At 32.7% G+C, this 13,550-nt stretch overlaps 1 protein-coding gene across 3 annotated transcripts in view; it reads right to left on the bottom strand.

The window, feature by feature from the left end:
• LOC124530160 overlaps positions 1-13,550 on the bottom strand; it is a 141,080-nt gene that overhangs the window by 50,165 nt on the left and 77,365 nt on the right. The window lies entirely within an intron of this gene.

Here is a 13,550-nt window from a genome sequence, read left to right as displayed (position 1 = left end):
TATTTTCGGTCAATAGCTGCACGTGACGCTTGTGTAAGTCAGGACGTGCCTGACCACTGCTTTTTGCCTCGTAATCGAATCGAATGGAATATTTATAACGCTTTTTATCTAATGCTTTACGTGAACGCATTAAAAATAGATGTATCAATATTTATTTATGAATGACATACATCGGTGCTTAAAAAAAACATGTAAATACAAATAAAAAAACAAAGTTTTTCTTTTTTAATCAAGTAGTCGAACGTGCAAATTTGCGCTGTATGAAATATATATATGAATAACTTGGACTGTATGTTTGTATTACTAAAAAAAGCTTTCACAATTACACATACATATAACAAAATAACATATTTTTAAAATTATAGTGTGTGTCCGTCTGTTTATTTCGGCTAATCTCTTGAAACCTGGAATTTCGCTGGCAGATAGCTGATGTAATAAGTAACTTAGGCTACAGGCTCCAGCTAGTACTACTATATAACTATTATTTTCATTGCAAATTCTCTGCCAACCTAGTATACTATAATGTTATATTTCTCATGCCTGTCATTACTCTGGCTCACTCACCTTTCAAACCGAAACAGACATGATACATCAATATTTGACGGTGGAATATACCACAGATTGCACAAAGCCTTATCACTTAGAGAAGCGTCTTTATATATAGTTTGAAGTAGGATCGATCTTGACCCCTTGGGCTATTCTCATACCCACCCCTAATACAAGTGATGAGCTTAAATGTAGGGGTAAATAGGGATCTCAATTAATTGGGCCTATAAATTAAGTAGATATTTTAAAACCAAAACGAATAAAATCTAATTAAAGGGTTCTTAAGTATTGATTATAGCAATTAAAGATAATTTTATGATTTTTTTTAAAGTAATCATACTTTCAAAGTATCAATGTAAATATTGTACATTAGCAAGAAAAAAATGCCTATAATTAATGAAAAGAAACATTATATGGATTGGTTATATATAATGTATATTTAAGTATACATACATAATATTCTTTAAGTAATTTTACAAACATCTAATTTGAGGCCGTTATTGCTAATGAAAGCTAACGATCGCGAATTAAAGTTCGTATATTTTGACATGTCATGATATGTCTCGAGAAAATTTTTGTTAATGATTATGTAATTTAATTTTTTATAATTTATTCTCGACGACCTCCATGGACGAGTAGTATGTTTCATGGGTACGTTACTCCGAGGTCTCGGGTTCGATTCCCGACCGAGTCGATGTAGAAAAAGTTCATTAACTTTCCACGTTGTCTTAAGTCTCACATACATCCGTATGTGGTACCTTCATTGCTTCTGATTTCCCATAACATGCTTTAGCTACTTAGATTGGGATCAGAGTAATATTGTCCAATATTAATTTATTATTATTTATTTATTATATCGCAATCGTCACAGATTTGGTTTCATATTGCAGTGTTCTTAATTTAATTTGTGTGAACGTTTGATGTGGAAATAGAGTTCGTTGTCCTTCCCATGGGATACATATACATATCCCGGGATAGCGAATATTCTATATGTTGACCTATTACAAAGCGGATTTCTATTAAAATTGTAGAATAGTTTCCACGTGAAGCTATTTATGTAAAAAATGAGACAAATGTTTTTTGACTAATTTCGCCCTGAACACTCGATAAAATTAAACAAACACACATACATAAATCATCATAAATAATTCTAGAACAATTTTTATAATATACAGTTTCGATTAAAAAATCGAAACTGTTATTGTAGTGGGATGAAGTTCTTTGTATCAATGGTTGTGAGAATCTATGGTTATTAAAAATCTATAAAGATAAATACATAGACGATTTTATATATAAATATTAAGAATAAAGTAAGTTTCGGAGAAGATTTAAGTTTTTTTAAAAAAAGTAATGTAACAGCCTGTAAATTTTCCACTACTGGGATAAGGTCTCCTCTTCCATTAAGGAGAGGGCTTGGAACAAATTCCACCACGCTATTCCAATGCGGGTTGGTGGTATGCACATGTGGCAGAATTTCGATGAAATTAGACACATGTAGGTTTATTCACGATGTTTTCCTTCACCGCCGAGTACGAGATGAATTATAAACACAAAATAAGCACATATATATAGTGGTGCTTGCCTAGGTTTGAACCCGCAATCATCGGTTAAGATGCACGCGTTCTAACCACTGGGCCTTCTCAGCTCACATAAAAATTCAAGTTTTGGCTTGTTTCAAATAAATTATTACATAATTGTTTGTCTCGTGTTTTAGGTGATTGTCATATGTTTGCTTCATACCAAATTTCACCAAATTCGGTTCATAGGTTTGGTCGTGAAAGATCGACAGACAGACAGACAGACAAAGTAACTCACTTTAATATTTATAATACTATATAGACATATAATACTATATAAGATTCGAGATGGCCCAAAGAGTCGAGATGGCCCAGTGGTTAGAACGCGTGCATCTTAACCGATGATTGCGGGTTTAAACCCAGGCAAGCACTGCTGATTCATGTGCATGTGTAATGAGTAATTTGTCTTTTTAATTCATCTCGCGCTCAACGGTGAAAGAAAACATCGTGAGGAAACCTGCATGTGACAAATTTTATAGAACTTCTACCACATGTGCATTCTACCAACCCGCATTGGAACAGTGTGGTGGAATATGTTCCAAACCTTCTCCTCAAAGGGAGAGGAGGTCTTTAGCCCAGCAGTGGGAATTTACAGGCTGTTGTTGTTGTTGTATATAGACATATATACAAATATATAATGCTTTATAATTCAGTATAACACCTTAAATCTATTATTGTAACAATTTCGTATAAAGATATTTTCGCGTGGCCGTCGGCTCCTCGCATCCAATAAATAAAGCCATTATAAAACGGGCAATATCGAGGCATCGATGACCATACACGAAAATCGTTTTAACCCAATGCTATCGTTGTGGTCACCGATGCGTCCACCTCCCAGCGTTTGCTCGTCGAAGGCTAATTGTACGTATTTTCGACGTTTCTATGTACGATCGTTTTGTCTGAAAGGTATTTTGTGTCTGTATTATTATTATTTTATGATACACTAGCGACTCGCCCCGGCTTCGCACGGATGCAATACTGATACTAAATATATCATAAATCTATACATATAATAAAATTGGAGTGTCTGTTTGTAATATTAAAATAGCTTTTTTTTACTCAATGCATATGTACAACATTTTTTACAATTATTGTCTGTCTGTCTGTCTGTTTATTCCGGCTAGACTCTGGAACGGCTGGACCAATTTTGACGGGACTTTCACTAACAGCAGAGATGGCCCAGTGGTTAGAATGCGTGCATCTTAACCGATGATTGCGGGTTCAAACCCAAGCAAGCACCGCTGATTCATGTGCTTAATTTGTCTTTATAATTCATCTAGTGCTCAGCGGTGAAGGAAAACATCGTGAGGAAACTTGCATGTGACAAATTTCATAGAAATTCTGCCACATGTGTATTCCACCAACCCGCATTGGAACAGCGTGGTGGAATATGTTCCAAACCTTCTCCTTAAAGGGAGAGAAGGCCTTTAGCCCAGCAGTGGGAATTTACAGGCTGTTGCTGCTGCTGTTGCTTGCTGTTTCACTAACAGATAACTGATATAATAAGGAGTAACTTAGTCTACAATAATATTTTTTTTGTTAAATTCAAACGCGAGCATGGTCGCGGGCACAGCTTATATACTATAGAATTTGTCTATTTACGACGTCACCTTACAAACTTCTAAAATTATCAGTGTTTCTTTACTATGTTGTCCGTGTATGTATAATATACAAAACCATAGTCTCGAATCACTCTATCTACAAAACTTCTACTTCCGTTGAGTAGTTTTGAAGTTTTAAGCATACATAGGGATATAGGGACACATAAAGCGACTTTGTTTTATACTATGTAGTGATTAAGGCGTACGCGCAAATGATACCTGAGTAAGTGTTCACCGCCACCCATAGATAATAACGATGTAAGAAATACTAACAATTCCTTACATTACCTTGGAAACTAAGATGTTATGTCCCTTATACCTGTAGTTATACTTCCTCACCTTTTAAACATGAACACGACAATACACAGTAGGTACTGCTGTTTAGTCGTAAAATATCGAATAGTGGTACCTACCTAAGAAGTATATAATATAGCATAGTATAATATGGTCTTAATACCTATCATGATTTGCTTGCAGTTATCTCAGTTAATTGGCATCGGTGCAGTGTTTAAACTACGCTGAATTTGCAATGGCAGAATTTTACGGTAGACTGCCTGCCTAATTCCCATAATCCTCAGAAAAGCTTTTTCTGTTGTGTGCCCCATCATATATAAGGTTGTGGCACTTACTTGATTAAATAGACACTTCAAATCGAATTCATAATTTTTGTGTTATTTTTCACAGTAATCCATTAATTCTAGAGTTTTTGTATGTTTCTAGTAAACCCTAGTTATATCACATCACACTTTACCATCGTAAAGTCGAGCTACCATAATATTAGCCAGTTAGTAATACAACGTTGTTGCAAAAGCCCTTAATAACGAAAAAAGTTATTTTAGTAATAATTACTTAAAACATAGAGATCAATTTTCAATTCTAAATACTGAGTCGTAAGGTTGAAATTACGGGGTGCAATTTCCAATATATGACAATAGCAGCTGTTTGTCAGCACTAATATCCTAAAGCCGAACAAATCGTTTGCCGCCCTCAAATAAACCGAAGTGACGAGGAAACGTTTATTTAGTTGTACTGATTTATGTTACCCTGGTAATCTCGCATTTGTTTATGATAAAACTTAAGATAATTATTTACATAATTTATCATGGACCAGTAAGTTCGAAAACTTTGTTGAGCGACGAATAGTTACTAATCGATTTATCTCTTTCTGTCATCATCAATTTGACGTACACAAGAAAGAGACAGTGTTATGTTATGTATAATATGAAATATAGTAAGTAGCAAGATTTACAATTAGTTATTGTAATTAAAGTTGGATGATACGCGTTCCTTAAACAGTAAAAATTCAGATATACAAGGCTACCAGTCTAAACGTACAATAGGGAACTGTAAAGATGTATGTGCATAAGTGTGTACGAAAACTACAAACACATGTTTGAAACGAGAGTTTTCAGGGGCAGGAAACTATCAGCTCTCCAAACACGTGGATATAAACAATGGAAACAACCAAGCTCAGACTAACCCAACGTGTTGGAACCAACATTTGGAACTCGGGATAAGCAGCCACTGCACACACCCAAGTATAAATATAAACTAAATATACCCACAAGCATATGTTAGAGATATTTAAACGGTCTACCAGAGCTATTAACGGTAATCCTTTGTAAAATTCGTAAAAAAAATGTCATGATAATATCGACCTTATACCGTTAGTTTAAGGTTGAATTTAGTAATTAAAAACATCGCGACAAAGATTTCACAGCGGAATGATATAAAGCCGCTATTAATCAGGGATGTTATAATAGTTAATGTAGTTCATAATGTTATTCTTTAAACTTGCATTTGGTTGTTTGAGTTTAAATGCAGCCAGCATTTGACAAGTTAATCGATTTTGATGTACAAAGTCCCTTGTTACGTCCGCTTTCTTGTCCCTTTTGATTTACCGAGTGGTTTTAAGCCGGCTGGGCTTAGCTCTGAACAACCAGTCTACCGGTAAAACTAAAGATTCGGCTTTAACAAGCACTTTTGAATATGCGTTCCACAGGATTAAATTTAATGTAAAACTTCCACAGTATGGGGTACAGATTATACTGAGAAAACCAGCTATAAAATCAATAATAACTCTTTGTTACAAATTAAAATGTATTATTAATTATTTCAAAAAATACATATTTATTTCCTTTTGAAATCATTTACCTATTTCACTTCATGAATTGTATCGAGTATAATTAGTCATATCTCGTATTAATTAATACATAATTATAAGTCTTTTTTTAAAAATTATCAATTACATCATTTGTAGTAGAGTATGTAAATATGATATGTGTGTAAAATTAAATTTTAAACGATAGAAACCATATAAAAAATTGTTATCGAAGCCGCCCTCAGCCTTCCTATTATATAAAAAATTGTAATGAATTACTTTATTAGACATGACAATTTCATATAACAAAAGATCAAGGATGGGCGTGTTATAAGCAACAAAAAGCTAATGCGTTTAAAGTATATGTTTACTCCGAACGGCGATACAATAACAGATGGTGATTATCTGAATTTGTTTATCTATTTAAATTTACTAAGTGATGTTTATAAGTCATTTCGTGTTCGATGGTGAAGGTAAGCGTAGTGAGAAAATTTGTGGGCGTCATATGTGAATTAGTCAAACGTGTATCCAGCAACCTGCACTGGGGCAGCGTTGTAGATAGCGCTCTTAATTATTTAATAGGACCGAAATACCGGCTTTTTAATGTTTACTTTGATTGCCCAGATAGAATCATAATGGTACAGCGGGTAGAACACGGGAATATACATCGATGATTCCGTGTTCAAACCCGAACTAGAACCACCCAATTTTCACATATATTTTTATAAATCCTTTCATCCTCTACTGTTAAAGAAAACACCGCGTGGAAGATGCATGTGTCGGAAGATAATATGCAAAATCACATTGGAGCAGCATATATGTATATCTATATATTACCCTCAAGTAGGAGAGCTCTTAGCAAATTATTGTAAGATTACCATGCTGATAATTAACCTTTACTAAAGGCAATGTACATTGAATGATATAGATTAAGAATTGTATACAAGTTTGAAATCTCTATAAAGTCGACTCTTAAATAGTGTTCTCATACAAATAATAAAAAAAAACAATGTATAATTTTAAACACAATCCTAACAAAACATTCTCCGTAACTTTGATTTACACGTATGCATTAAAACTGGGTACAATAAACATGCCAAGTTGAAAGGCATTCATTGAGGGTTCTGTATTGTTGTAATTTATTTTATTTATAATGTTTGATTGGGGGAATCGAATATAAGTTTCAAATTGTAGTTATACTTAAGTATTTGTGCAAGATAGTCTTGCGTACTATTCATTCATGTATTCTAACGGTAGTATTTTTTGTAATAGTATAAGCAGGTGGATTGGCATGTGGCCACCACCACATAAACAACAGCTGTAGTTACAGTAAATTATTCAAACCATCAACTTAATTTTTTTTATTCAATATGGATGCATTACGTTTACTTATTGATAGTCAAACCAAACACTACCACCGGTTCGGAAAAGAAAATGTCCTGAGCTGAGAAGTAACGGAATGAGAAACCGAAAGAAATTAATTTAAATTACATATATTATCCAAGAGGCGATTGTTTTCTTCCGAAGGTTTACAAAAACGGAAACACAGAAATTAAGACTGGTGGTAGAATATATTAGGTATGTGTAGGTGCTACCTACCCAGACAGGTTAGCTCAATGCTCTTTACTAAAATTTACAATAAGTTTTAAATTTGAAAATTAAACACTATGACCGACCTCCATGGTTGAGTGGTGTGTACACCGGTTTTCATGGGTACGCCACTCAGAGGTTCCGGGTTCGATTCCCGGCCGACTCGATGTAGATTACCATTACTTTTCTATTTGTCTTGGGTCTGGGTGTTTGTGGTATCGTCGTTACTTCTGATTTCCATAACACAAGTGCTTCAGCTACTTACATTGGGATCAGAGTAATGTATGTGATGTTGTCTCATATTTATTATTATTATTATTTACTATTCCCCAAGTCAAATATTATAAATAAAACAAATTATAAGCGTAAATGATATTATTGTGCAGTGTGCTACGGATTAAAGGGTAAATGAGACACGTGACATCTTAGTTTCACAAGGTTGGGGGCCCATTTGTTAACCTATTTTATATATACTAGCTGTTGCCCGCTGCTTTGCTCGCGTGGAAGTTGGAGATACATACAAATTAACTTAAAATATTACATATGTACAAGATAGTATGTATTTCGCCACTAAAGGTAAGTATCTTATTCATTTTTAATCAGTATCCAAAAATAAACTGTTTAAAATGACGGATTTCCATATAAACTTTCAATCCGTATTTCATCAACTTAGGGTTAGAATTTCCAGTGTTTCTTCCTTAGTGGGTGTATACTCACTAAAACGATCGTACTTAGTAGTTACTCTTTTTCAACATTTAAAAAATACAATCATATTAGTTAAATACAATTATATATGTATGTAATGTAATAGATAAATATCATATGTCAAAATTGAATTATGTAAGAATAAATAACATTGTAAAACTAAGATCCAAAAAATGAAATATTGTAACTGATTTTTTTTCAATATCGTACTAACTAATTACTATGCATTTAAAATGATACATTTTTCAAAGAAAGAGCTCAAAATTTTAATGCTTTTTATTTCGATGAATATTAATAATTGGCAGCTCTCAATGCTGATGTAACTTGATACTTTAAAAGGGCTTTTATGAGATTATTTTTATTTAATATATAAATTTATAAACGATAATTCCGGACTCATATGTAAAATAATTATAATTAAATGTCATTTCCGGCTTTCCTTCCGTTTTAAGAATAGCGCATAAAATGTAGAGCAAAATTCATGCTCGTTACAAAAGGAATTTAATCAAAATCGGTTAAGTGGTTTGACCTTGAAAGAGCAATATATACACGGCTAGACAAACAGACATAATTACTTTGGCATTTTGGTATTGGTATAGATAAACACTTTTTTTTCGTAATATTAGCACGAAAGAATGACAATTAATTTATTTTCGGAAACAACAGCACGTAATAGGTACAAAATTTAAATATTAAAAATACAATGTAAAGACAATAAAGCCAATTATTATTTTCATTTGAATTATGAAAAGTTAATATAAGTTATCAGAAATAGCAACACAGCTTTGATGGTTGAAATACAAAAATAATTAAAAAAAAAAGCAAAAACTAAATAATTAAAAAACTACTGCATTTTTAATATTAATTATTTTCTATGTGATTTCATTTCAACATGTTAACTCTTTCATGTGTATTAAATATTATTCACGCTTACTGTAATTGTCGTGTCGGCTGTTCGCACAGAAAACCTTTTTTACATGTGCTTTGCGTTTTAGTTAGAGATGTTATCGCGTTTCCATCACAATATGTTTAGGCATTTTATCGTAATAAAACAGTTTTAGTGCGCTAACATCGCTAACGTTTACCAATCCGTGATGAATATGTCAAATAAATGTACCCACTTGAACTTGACATGTGAAGCACTAAAACAAGAGCAAGGCGCAGAAGAAAACCCTACACTACTAAGTTTCTCATAAGCTAAATGAAAACAAATAAATATCTCCATAGTTTATTAACATAAGAATTACTAACATTAAATGCTTAAATATATACAATTATGAACTAAAACTAGTTACTGTATAAATTTTGACCGCGTGGAATGGTGGCAAGAATGCTAGCAGCATTTCCCCGTTGAATCGCAATTCCGATCCTCTGGGCAAAAAACGAACCAGCCCTTCTGTCACCAGTGGACGCAATGAGGCGAGGTGTTATACTTTTGATGAAGCTTTTTGCACCACTATTCCAAGGGCAAATAAATTGGTATACATGAACATATTTATCAACCTGTATAAAATTTGGACACTAGATTTAAGCCTAGCATTTAGACATTTAACAATTGTTAATGCATATATTTTGGATTATTATAAAGACCAATTAAATGTTACATGATATTAAATAATGTTTATAATTTTTTTATAAAACGTAATCCTTTAAAAAACCGTCGCGTGAGACGATCGGGCGCATGACGCTTGCCTGACGTCGCGTGACAAAATTTGATTTCGTACAGCGCTAAGGGCGTCAATTTTCTTAACCTGCGCTTTTTAATAACACACTAATCTCAAAAAATACTCAAGTAAATATAAATACAAGGTAAAAGATTGTACAATAAAAGATTATCCTCGCTTAACATTTTAAACTTGGAAATAAGTTGTTATATCTTTAATTACACTATTTAACCGACCATCACTAAATTTTGCATATACGTAAATACGTACATATGAGTAAAGCCGCGGGCTAAACCTATTAATGTTATAATTATGCTGAGTTTTTAAAATCACAATAATATAGATCGTTTTGAAAGAAATGCTGGCAATCATTATATATATATGAAAAGGAAAGTTAAGCCATTATTAACACATAGTTTTAAACTTCGCAAAGTTATTGCATCCTTTCTGGGGCAAGGTATTTGCTTCTATAATAAGAATCCACAGTTATTTTTAATTTGACCCATTAAAAAATTCAAGCCAGGTCAAAAAAACATTGGTAAATAAGGCGTATTACTCATCATTAGCAGCCTGTAAATTTTGCACTGCTGGGCTAAGGCCTCTTCTCCTTTTGGGGAGAAAGTTTGTATCACCGAGCTGCTCTAATGCGGGTTGGTGGATACACATTTCAACAAAATTTGGCCACATGCAGGTTTCCTCGAGATGTTTTCCTTCATCGTCGAGCACGGGATGAATAACACAATTTAAGCAGATGAAAATTTAGTGTTGCTTGCCTAGTTATCCGGTTAAAATACACTCATTCTGACCACTGGGCCATCTCGGCCTTTGCATATTACTCACTACAAGATTATATTAATGATAAAATAACCTGGACTTAGTACTTGATTTCTAGTCAAGATATACATATATAAATCGAATAGTAATTTATTGACATACTCTGTAATTACAATGGGGTATAAGAGTAACTACAGAGTTTCCTGTCGGTCCTTCTTGTTAGAATATACTTTCGGAATCGGTTAATTAAACTCTGTAACATGACGTTTCAAAAGTGCTCAAACGAGTCTATTTGAATCGTCGTCATCATTACATAGTATAAAAAAGTCGCTTACCGCCTGTCCCTACGTATGCTTTGATTTTTAAAATTACGCAACGGTTTTTGATGCTTTTTTTAATAGATAGAGTGATACAAGAGGAAGGTTTCTGTATACAATACATGTATAATATAGTCAAGAAGGAAGAAAAAATCTGTAGTAGATTTAGTATCAGCATTGCACTCGTGCGAAGTCGGGGCGGGTGGCTAGTAAAGAATAATTTGATTTTGATCACTTCATTGCAGTTTAATACAGAGTAATTTTTTTAGCTGACTCTAAATTTATATTGTTCGGTTGAATTACTTTTTTTGGCAATACTCGCCGATAGTAACTTCACTTTGATAAGATTATCAAAGAAGATTCTTTTACTGAATAAGGATATACCTCGCGGGTGGTTTATTTATTAGAAAACGTATGAGGGTTGAGAACTACATGACTCTTTACTTATTGCTTGTATGTTATTCAATATCTTCTGTCAATTGACAGATATTAATAATCCTTTTTTTGAATAGTCATTGAGAAGTTTAGTTTGAGGGTAGATTTACTTTCAATTTAAAGAACAAGTACTAGCCCTATTCCTATGTTATATAATATATGTGAAACCGAAATACCAATAACTGATTAATCAAGAAACCATAACACCTACAAACTTGAAATTTAGCAGGTAGGTTTTTATAGAATGTAGAACTCGTAGCTCGCAAATTATAAAACATGAACTTTTTTTATAAATGTCGTGCGGGTAAAGGCGCACGGGCAGTCATCAATATATTTGCTGATTAAAAATAATACACGTTTGGTTCATTTTTAAAAATTAATAACAGTTCGAAATATTTATTTGTAATTTCAAAGATTAATTCGAATATCGCGCCGTTTTCCGCCAATTTTCAAATAATTTTCATTTTACGCATTTTTTTCATCTTACTTAAGAACTATTCTTCCCACTCCCTTCTAAGAAAACACAAGACATGCTCGACACCCCATTCTAAATCGTCTTACGAAATGAATGAACAGCTTCTTACAATGCTATATTAAATTTAAATAAATCAGCTAATTAAGTAAAATAATTTATGCTCTTAAGCTGTGAACGGACCGAAAATCCAAGACTGCGCTACCTTTAAGTTCATAGCAATAAAGCGGAGATATTAGTATTACAAATTAAATCTTTTAATTATAGTAACAGTTTAAGTTAGTTTGAAAACATGTATCACGCAAGCGTAAAAACTTAGTGCAACTGAAAACCATTAAACGAAGACTTGGATTCAATTAAAATTCAATGTTAATTTGCATTTGAAAGTATGTGGCTTAAACAGGAATTAATTAAGTTAGATTACGACCTACTGCTAACCTGATAAGACTACATATATTATGTATATATAGACTGTGACTTGAATTATATAATACTGAAATGTAATAAGGATTTGTTTTTTTTTTCTAAATTTTATATTTGGATACTTTTGAGTATTAATCTTCGATTTCATTTAACAAATCGTAATTTTTTTTACGTATATAGTAATGTGTAAGATTGAAAACGGTCCAATATATGTACGTTTTTATAATATACGAAGGCGGGTCAAATAGGCTTCCTGGCGGTTACACCATCTTTAGGCTAATAAATCGAATGTATGCAACTGAAAACGAATTTATATATGTATGAAATTGGTGCAGTGTGAAATATTAATAATAAACTAATGTCCCCTAGTACACGGGCTCACTTGTCAAACCGACAGTACTAAGCATTGATGTAAAGCAGTATAATATCTGATAACACATACCAAGTCGGACTTTTACAGAGTTACCACCACGTAAATTTATGTATTAAATTTTCACGGGTAACTCTGTAACGGGTAGTGCTTAAAAAAAAAGACAATAGTCTTTAATCATTTAGTTAAAATATAATATGTAAATAGCTAGCGACCCGCCCCGGACTAGTGCAATGCGGATACTAAATATTCTACAGAATTTGTTTATTAAAGACATCACATTACAAACATCTAAAATTATCAGTGCTTCTATACTGTCTATGTATTATATACAAAAATATTCCTCTCGAATTACTCTTTCTATTAAAAATTAAAATTTGTCGCGTATTTTTAAAGATCTAAGCATACATAGTGATAGATAGCGGTAAGCGACTTTGTTTTATACTAAGTAAATATGACGATAATGATTTCTTAATCTATTGATGCTTAATTAATTTATCTTAATCTAGATTGTAATCAAGAGATAAGTTTATCAATAAGCAGAGTGGTTCAAGAGAATGCTTTGTATGTATATGTATGCCTTATTATAGCAGAGAAATTCTGACAATTTCGACTTTCCTATGCTGAAAAAAAAAACAACAATTTTTGTTTGTTGTTCTAAAGTTGTGTGTAAATTCAACCCGTGTGAACCCTGGACGGTTAGCTAATGTCTTTATAAATGATAACTATAACATACAGTATAACTAAATAGTAGTAATATATTTTTTAGACTAGTAATCGTCCGCGGTTTCGCTTGCGTTTTAGGCTGTTGGTTATATGTGCTAGGCAAAAAAGTAGAAATTTTACTTTCTTGGAGTTCAAGTTTGCTTCATATAAAAATTCATTAAATTTGGTTCAGCGGTTTGGTCGTGACTGACAGACATATAGACAGACAGAGTTACTTTTACATTTATAATATAGATTATAATAAGCATA

The sequence above is a fragment of the Vanessa cardui genome, chromosome 6 (assembly GCF_905220365.1).
Source record: "Vanessa cardui chromosome 6, ilVanCard2.1, whole genome shotgun sequence".
Taxonomy (NCBI): Eukaryota; Metazoa; Arthropoda; class Insecta; order Lepidoptera; family Nymphalidae; genus Vanessa; species Vanessa cardui.
This window is presented reverse-complemented; position numbering and strand designations above follow the sequence as displayed.